The 10307-nt window shown below is 31.9% G+C and overlaps 1 pseudogene; it reads left to right on the forward strand.

Moving 5' to 3' along the window:
- The first annotated feature begins 6787 nt into the window (after nucleotides 1-6787).
- LOC149528504 (uncharacterized) lies at nucleotides 6788-7659 on the forward strand (annotated as a pseudogene).
- Nucleotides 7660-10307: the final 2648 nt, after the last annotated feature.

Here is a 10307-nt window from a genome sequence, read left to right on the forward strand (position 1 = left end):
AAAATCTAAATCAAACTCAAAGCATCAATCAAGGATAAAATGAACCTCATTTGCAAATATTTTAAAGTTCTTTTAAAAATCTCATGAAAACTAAGAGTCCTAAATGGTTGCCAAAAGTTGTCCTAAAATCTTTGTTATTTGTTCCAAACAAATGTCTTGTTGCAAAATCTTGAATGTTTCTTAGGTTTTTCATGCATCAAAACAATCTAGGAATATCATTTTTGGACTTAATATATGCAAACTAGAACACAAAATTTTGAATGAAAACCAAAGTCCAAAGAGTCATTTTCACTTTTGAGTCCAAAACAATCTTGAATGATCTAAGGTTAAAACAAAGCACTTCAAAGTTCTTAAAACAACACACAAAATATCAATCTTGAATGCTCAAAGAAAAAAACTTGAATGTTTAATCACTTGTCTTTCCCATAGATTGCTGGAGTTCTCTAATTTTGCATCAAAATCAGTCCCACAGTTAGAGCCCCTGTTAGTACCCAAGGCGGTCTCAGTTTTAAAACTTTCAGTTTTAAAGGTTGAACCTCTTTAAATCACTTCGAACTGATGTTCGAAATAGTTCAAATCAGTTCAAAATGGTCCAATATTCCAAATTGTTCATTTAGCAGGTTTAGTTCAACAATTTCAGAATCTCATCATTTAGGTCCAGGTCCTACCAATTCAATAGTTTTGAGAAAGTGCAAAGGTATAGGTCAAGATGAAGATCAGTTCAGTGGCTTAAAGATGCAAAGTGGTTCAAAAATTTTAATATGCAGATTCAGAGAAAAGTTTTAGATTCAATGTCTTCAAGATCTATGATCCAGTGCAGAGGTGTAAGGACCATTTAATTCAGATTCAGAGTTTTTGAACCACTTCGAACTGAAGTTCAAAGTAGTTCAAAGCAGTTCGACAATTCAGATGGGTTCAAAAATGTAGATTGGTTAATTTAGAATGGTCAAGAATCTATGTTCAACTTAGTCCTCAAATCCAATCACTGCTTTTAACAGAAGTGTAGATCAAGATGAAGATCTATTTCGATAGGTTCAATCAAAAAACTTCAAAAGCATAGAACCTGTCATTTTCGATATCAGTCTACATAAGAATTTTTACAAACTCAGAATCCATTTTAGGGGCTTGGTAATCTTAATATTTAGATGATTTGGTGGTCTCCAAATGCAATGTTCAGCCTTATTCAATATTTTAGTGATTTCTTCAATAATGATGGAAGATCCTTTCGAGGTAAAGCATATAATTATAATGGATTATGGGAATTGGACATTGAGAAACCAAAGTATTTAGAAGGCCAAACCAATCTCAAGTGACATACAATGAGCTTACATTAGAATTCATCCATCTTAAAATGGAACAAACATATACAAGCAGAAGAAATCCTGGATTCTCTGATGGCAGAAAAATGGTCATATTTCTGGGGTCATATCTCAGAATTCATCCTTTGGATCAAGCTCAAATATGGACATGTATTTGCAAACCTAGTTCTCTAAATCTTCACCAAATATTTTTTTTAGATCCAATACGGATCAAAAGTTACAGGTTCTTGAGTGCACCACTATCGGATCAGCAATAACAGTGATGACAGAAAATAGTCATATTAAGGGGGTCATATATCACAATATAACGGTTGGATTGACCTAAATCTTGGATATGTTTTGTAATTGCTAGTTTTATAAATCCTCTCCAAAGCGTTTTGTAATATTCATTATGGATCAAAAGTTATGGGTTCCTGTTTGCACCTCTATCAGCTCAGCAATATCAGTTACAGAATTCAGACAATCAAATTGGGTCTCAGTGTGAGGGGCATAACTTCCAATCGAACTGTTGGATTTGGTTCAATTTTAGATATGTTACTAAGAAGAAAGTTATACATGATATGACTAAATATTTTTCCAAACTCGTTCTTTCTTAATGAGTTACGACGGATTGAGTGGGGCACTATCCAAACTGTCAATGACAGTTACAAAATCATAATAGAACCTCATCACTAGCAAATGCCACTTGCCAGCATGAGTATACCATAAGGGCAATGAATTTGCAAAGATAAAAGACTATTTTTATAATGATATAAACACAAAAAGAAAGGGGAAAACAAAAGGTTTTACAAGATTCAGTTAGGAAATTGAAAAGCCATGGGAAAGAACAGATTAAATAAGCCAGCAACAGAGTAAACAAGGGGTTCCATTCTTCCTACTTCCGATGGTAGAATTTGTGCTCCAAAAGGAAAGGAGATTCTGCAAATCATTTTATTTCTTGTGAGAGAGAGAGGGCAGAGCTGATTTCCTAAACTTTGTGTTAGAGATAGGAGATCTTTTGATTTGTTAATGCAATGTTAAAGGAAAGAGTTTCAGGTTTCCTTTAGATAGTGATTTTTGGATTGTAAATGTGTAAGAAGATCTTTGTGTCTTTTTCATTTAGAGAAGGGAGGTTGGAGGATATTTGTATCAGAACTTTGGTTACGATGCATTTTCCTTCCACTGATCACAATCTTTGTGTTGTTTTCAGTTTTCTCTGAAATACATTTCATGGTCATTGTTTTCAGATTATGCTATCATTTCAAGATATCTCATAAAGCTCCGATTCCTCATTTTCTCAAAAGGATGGAAAATAGTTCCTTGATCTCATTTACTTTGTAATACAGAATTTAAGCATGTGAACTTTGTGTCATCTAATGTTCTTTTTTGTTATTTCTTTTCAATAATCCTAGTTTTCGCATCTACTTTGTACATACAGGTAGATTTTTTGTAATCCTTTTGTGCTTTCAGGTTAAAAGTATCCATATTTTAATTCATTGCAAATCATATACGGGGAGTTGTACTCGATAAAATTCAGAGGAAAGTTATCAATCCAATGATAACTTGTCCAACTGTGAGTGCTGATTAGAATTCTCATTTGGGCATTCAGGGTTATATTCGTATGTATTTTCTTGGAGGACAATCTGTTCACTAACACAAGGTACATTATATAGTTTGTAGTTTGGTTACGACATAACTAGAATATAAAAATGTATTATGCAAACATTCTCTCCCCATCTCCCAATATATTGAACCTAAAATAGTAAAAATACCTTACGGACACCCCCTTAATGTTTATAAATGAAAACATGTCAATTGCATAATTTGAATACATATTTAGAGAAAATATTCTTCAGAGTAGTAGATCATGAACATAAAAAGGCTCTTTCAAGTTGTCTTTTGACCCTTAGAAAGGTGTAGCTTCGAGCTATCTTCAAGATTCATTCAAAGTGCTAAATTGGGATTAACATGAGATATATTATTGATTTCTCCATAATTTGACATATCATCATCATCAATACAAGCAACATTACCTTCTCCATTAGAATCAAAATGTTCCTTCATTTTTTTAGAAGATAGCCTTGGCATCATCATCATCAACAAGGGCTTTGACCTCTACAAGTTGCCTAATTAGTCTCCTAAAATTACTTATATGTTTTGACATTATGATTCCTTTTTTTCTTTTGAATCGAAACAATTGAGGTTTTGGAAAAATTTTACATTGATATCTTTTGCTCCAAAAATCTTATTTAAATTATCCCAAATCTGCAAGTGCAAGACCAATAGGTGGTTTTTCATTCTCAATATCAGCACAAGCAAAGTCACACAATATTTTAATTAAAATATTAAAAATTTGTATATTCTAAAACATAAATCATCTTTTTACCACTTTATCTTATTGTAAAGTTGTTAATTTTTGAAGGTGTTAATATGATGATATAGTTATATATATTTAAAGTAATACATTTCTAACTATAAAATACTTTAAAACTATATTTAAATATAATTATAACATTGAATATTTTAAATTTGACTAGTTTGGATTTTAAGATTTTTTAATCAATTTATATTTATATTTAATATTATTTCATATAATAAAAAGTTCAATTGTGTATTGTTCAAATAAAAATATAACTGAAGTATTAGAATTTAAATTGGTAATATAATAATTTTTTAAAGGCTAAATAGTAGTATTAAAAATATACTTTATCTTAAACAAAAAGTTGTAATTTTGAAGATATAATATAATTATGATTCAAAAAATATATTCATAACCTCATTCTTAACTAGATTTTTGCTTTGACATGATATTTCTATTTGTCTCCCTAACCCTGCTATTTAAGTAGTCTTTTTTATGTAGATATTTATTTTTTATTACAAGTATTTTAAAATTTATCAAAATTTTAATCTGTTGTGAACCATACATTCTACTATCGTAATGTAGATTTAGTATAGACAAAAAGACTCCAGCTTTCTAGAACTCTTGTTTGAATCGAAATAAACAAAACACTTACTTTATCTTATCTTATGCTACCTGCAACAATATATTTCGCTCAATAAATCACTACAGCATACCAATCTCTGTTGCATTCATTCCCAGTGACATGAGCACCATTGAAGAGAGAGAGTGTACCAACTTCCGAACAATCAATAGATTTTATTAAAAGCAATATCATTCTCCTATCTCTGCGCACCTTCACATTTCTCTGGAAAAAAATCATCTTCTTAGCGTTGTGGGTCTGCAGTTGAATGGCATGATGAAAGAGCCGATATTACTGAAGACTAGAGTGGATGTGAAGATGACCCGCGTGGACAAGAGCCATGCAGAGATTGCGGGTGAGCAGATACCATATTTTCGTTAAAGCTCTGATACCATATGTTGGCAAATAATAAAAACTTCTTGATAATTCCAACATATCAGGGTACATTATATAGTTTGCAGTTTGGTTACAATACGGTTTGACAGTTCTAAAATTGCATAACTAGAAGATAAAAATGTATTATGCCAACTATTAATCCTTACATAGATCTATAGGTATATTTATTGTTATAGGATTTTTTACTAAAAAACAATGAAAAATAAGTAATTTATATATTATCTTTTATTCATAATATACATCTACTAACACAAATCAAAATAGTAATAAATAGATAAGAATTTTCAAATACATATTTTGTGGTGGTTCTTTGAGGACAATGATCCTAAAACAAAGAGATTAATGTACTTGTAAAGATCACAAATAATGTTATTATACATATGGTAATTAATACCAAGCTACGATGATGTGTGAAAACTTACTTGTAGATAGTTATATAAATCAATTATAGACTAGTTAATTTTTCCAGTTAAACTCAAAAGTAATTGTTCATTTGTCTCTCTTATATCTATTGTCGTTCGAAGAAACCAACATTGTATAGGATAAAAGATAACAATCTTTTTAATCGATGATTAGCATATAATAATAAGAAAACAAGATACCAGAAATAAAAGATAACTAAATCCCTTTAATATAATTAAATATTCTAAGATCATAAGATATTCGATTGTAAAATATAATCATTTCATTTTTATCTATAGTGATTGTATGAGAATGATCTCTATTTTATCTACGCTCATCCAGATACCAAATTATAACACTTAATCATCTTCCCTTTTATCTATTCTCATTCTAAGAAAAATAATATATCATACATAATAAAGTGAGCATCAATAATTATCTAATTGAATATAACCTATAGTTTACATAGATATTCTCTTCTTGAAGAATATTTTCTATCTAAAATAAATAACACTACACAATGTAACCATCGGCACAATCATCATTTGTAAAGCAAGGAAGGTTTTCGCAATACCAATCATCATCATCTATACCTAATGCAATACCAATCATACCCACTACTATCACTGCACAAAACAATTTCATTGCCTTTGCCATTCTTCTCTTTTAAACTTGCTGTGAAAATATATCGACAGTCCAGTTCTATTTATATAAGGAAATCTCCCCTTGTTATATCAAACAACCATTCTAGAAATCCTCACTCACTACACTAAAGGCTAACATTTCCTTCCTGTATTATATATACGTCGAAACTAAGCCTATGTAAATAAAGATTAAAATATAAGTAAATGGTCAACAACATTCACAAAATGCTAAGAAGTCTGCAACGAGGGAGTATAAAATAAAAGTAATTAATGGATAAATTCAAATAGGAAGGACAAGATTTCATACGTTGAAACGAAGCAGAATAAAATAAAGGAAACTGACCATTCAATCCTTGTCTATTTCATTGAAACAACATTGGCAAATTCTAAGAGGACAGGTTAAGAGAAATATTCAGTGGTATATACTGAAGCTAAATAAAATAACAGTCGTATATACTGAAGGTGAAAAAAATATTCATGATATTATTTACATTTCCAAATATGGCGAAAGCTGTCCTGACGAAAAAGACCCCATTGTAAGATCCTAAATCCGTGATATGATTGATAATTAAATCGACTGCCAGCTGAACGCCATTTAAATATCAATTTCAAAATGATGATATTATGATCTTTGTTAGATTGCATGTTAATTCCAAGACTGTTAATAACATAGTTTATAGCAAATCGCGTGCAATTGCTCCCGTTAATATCGCCATTGATTATACTTAGGTGTCAGTTGATAACAACTTTGACTTCACCATAATTTATTAGTACTCGCCTAGTGGTGATCACCACTTTGACTTCACCATAATTATTATACAATTGTAATGAGTTTTGTTTAACTTCACTTGATTTTTATTTGACCAATTCTAATAATTAAATTTAATATTTGTAAATTATTTCTTGTCACATTAAAGTCCACATACACAAGGAGGTCATATGCACTAGTTGCTCCACTCTTCCCAAAAATCAAAGGTATTAAAATTTATTTACAGGATTTCTTTAATTAAATTTTTTATGTTATATGAAGTAAAAGTTTAGGATTAATAGTATGTTTTAATTTGTCCATCGTTCATGCCTTGACCACTAGCGATCTGTAAAGGAAGGTTTTGCATTCTCACATTGCTCAACCTGCAAATCTCAATTCTATCTGTGGACTTAAATACTTGAGGATTACTCTTGGCGTAAGCTAAAGTTTTTAGGATTTTTGTTGTACATGATGTCCTCCTCATGTTTTTGGCAGTGCAAACAACAATTGTTGTTATGGGCAGTATTGCATACATGATGGACACAAACAGGGAGTTCAAAAATTCATTCAGCAATAGATGGATAAATTGTTGTCCAAGCATCCTATACCATTCTACTATTGTTTTGGAGTTTTCATTTTTTTCATAATTCTGCATATTGGAGGTCTAATAGTGCACTGTTCATTAGTCAACAACAATGACCCATGTATGGTAGGATGCTACAATTGTTGTTATGGAGGGGGTGTTTTGGGGTCACCCTTAAACATCACACATCGAGGAAGAAATTAAGCTTGTAAAAATAAGTCAACTTTGACTATTTAATACTTTGCACCTAGCAATAAAGACTTAGTGTGTGATCTTTATGCCGTGAGGTAATTTGGATTGTTTTCCAGCATCCATGGAAGCTTGTGGTGCACTCTTGGTTATTGTTGTAATTATTTTTTTGATCCTTTGCATTGCCTATGGGCTACTAGCAGCAAAATGACAATTCAAATGATATGGCAAAGACACTATCACATATTGACAAAGAGGGAACTCACAAAGGAATATGTTGTTGAAGACCTGCATGGACACTACATGCCTCCTAAGCTAGAACCAGAACATGAAGAATGCTTGAAAGCCTTGAAGCTCCTATAGGTCTATTTGAAAACCAACATGGTGTGTGTACCAGTTTGATATTTTATTTTCTTCCTTGGCCTTTCTGGTAATTGGCACAAGTATCTTCAGATATGTAAATGTTGGTGCCAATAAAGAATGCATAAGTTCAGGCTTATAGTAGGCCCAAGAATGAATAAGTAGGCCCAATAATGGACTACTCTATGGCTGTAAGTTAATTTCAACTATTCAATTTCTTCTACAAGTTGATGGTTTCATATTTACCTTCATTGGAACCATAGACCAAGGCAATGTGGCGGTATTAATTTTGATATCAAGTCTTCACCACTGCTTTGCTAACATTAGCAACCATGGCATGGTACTTCTAATCTATTTGCTTCTATAGCTATTTTGAATATTTTAAGAGTACATAGATCTTTCAGTAGGTTTTTCATCTCTTTTTGGAGTAGGACTTTACCGATGTGGTTCTTTTTATTTTTCCTTTTTATAGAAATTATGTTGTACTTGGGTACCTCATCAGGCCTTGTTTTTTGGAACCCATTTCTATTTTCAATAGTAGTTTCGTTGTTTTTAGCTACTCCCTAAGTTTATCTTAAGGGGATGTTAGAATAAGTAGATATTTCCTAATTAACTCTAGTTCAATGAAGTTATATATAATATATAATTATTATTATGCAACCTAGGTTAGACCATTTTAGAGTTTTGTTCTCCTTTATAAGGACAATCTCTCATTATAAACTTTAATTGAAAATTGAGAATTGAGATTAATTTAAACTTTTTTTTTGGTTGACAATGTGAGGATTATTTATAACTTTTGATATTAGCAATCTCTTTTTTGCTCATCATGAATGTCTCATCTGTGGATCGAGGAATTCCAACCTCCATAATATTTCCTTCTCTCTTTCTATGATAGGTGTTTGCATGCAGGTGATTCTTGGAAGTTGTGGGGTTGATCTTGTTAAGAATTTTGTCTCAACCTTGCAAGCTTTTTCTAAAAAACTTTAGAAAATCTTAGCCGAAAAACTCTAGATTTTCTTTTAGAAAACTCTAGAATTTGTTTGTGGTAGTTTTGCACATATTTATGGGTTTGAAAAAGGTATATCCGTTGTTAAAAATGTGTCTAATTTCTAGAACAATGTAGAAGGGTTATTTTTAGAGTGTAAACAACTCATTATATGTCTTTTGTGGGAGTCTAAACTATAGGACAAAATTATGGACGAAAATGGTATTCTTGGAGTTAGAAATTACAAGTGGGTAACATCTGACATGGTTATTTTGCCCATGGTTTTGGCCCATGGTTTTATGAAATAAAAAATGGTTTCCAAGTGGCAAATCACTATGAAAAGAGGGCTTGGGGAGGTGTTTGAGTCATTGAGTTTAGTTTGCAAGATTGGTGCTAGAAGGAGTCTCTCTAAGTTTGAGTCTAAGTTCAAGTTGTGCTAATGTTCTCTTGTAAGAAGTTGCATTGCAAGTGTATTGTAATCTTTCATATCTAAGAATACATTGTATTAGTTTTGGAGGGTGGGGTTTTTCTCCTGGTAATCATTGTGTTATGAGTTCATTGCTATTTTGATTAAGTTATTATGCATTACTTGAGATCTCTACAATAGCAAGTTGAATTTGTATAATCCTCCTCTCAAAGATTAATGTAGGAAGTGATTTTGTGTACCTTTTCTTCCTTACAAGTAGTATCAGAGCCTAGCTAGTTTTGGTTCTATTTGTTAGGTATAGGGTTTTTTGAGCTAATCAAGGTTTGAGTGGGAGCTTTTGCAAAGCTTTTTATTTCTATGTTGTAGGATTGCAAAGATGGAAAGAACACCAGGGAGGATTCATGTAGAAAATTTTTCTAGTACACACTTTGAAATGGGAAAATTTAATATGGAAGATCTATTGATTGATCGAGATTTATGGGATGCAGTCGATGAAAAGAAGATAAGGCCCACAAATCCAACTTCAACCACAGAGTATAATGTAAGAGATAGAAAAGCTAAAAGTCTCATCAAAATGTGTCTTGCAGACTCTATACTGATTAATGCCCATGAAGAACCTACCGCAAAGAAGCTTTGAAAGAAGCTAAGTGAGATCTTTCAAGCGAAATCCTTTGTGAACAATATTTTGTTGAGGAAGAAGTTGTATTCCTTGAGAATGGGAGAAGGTGGATAGATTTTTGAGTATCTTGTAAGTTTTAATATGTTGGTGACTCACTTCACCTCAATTTGGGTGTGGATGGATGAAGAAGAAAGCTAACAAATATTGCTATGTTCCTTGCTAGACTCATTAGACAACCTTGTCATGCCCATAGGGAGAACTTTAGCTATCTTGAAGATGGAAGATGTTATTGGTTCTCTACTTTCTGAAGAGATGAGAAGGAAAGTCTCTCTAAATGCCAAAGAGGTTTTGAGTGTTCAAGGAAGACTAAAGGAAAGAGGCAAGAATGTGAAGCAACATGACTATTCTAAGTCCAAGAACAAGGGGAGATCAAAACCTTTTTGTATGTGCAAGGTTATTTGTTGGAATTATGATAAACTTGGACACTTCCAAAAGGACTACAAAAAGGAAAAGAAAAAGAAGAAGAAGCAATATTATGATTCTGAGTCCGAGAAGGAAGATGGAGATTCTTTCATCGCAGCCTTGGCCACTCATGCAGGTGAGAATGCATGGATGATAGAATCAGGTGCATTTTGTCACATGACTCCTAATAGAAATTGATTTAGTAAATATGAA

Source organism: Cupressus sempervirens, chromosome 11, assembly GCF_028749045.1.
Source record: "Cupressus sempervirens isolate cs-2001-9-10 chromosome 11, ASM2874904v1, whole genome shotgun sequence".
NCBI classification, from domain to species: Eukaryota; Viridiplantae; Streptophyta; class Pinopsida; order Cupressales; family Cupressaceae; genus Cupressus; species Cupressus sempervirens.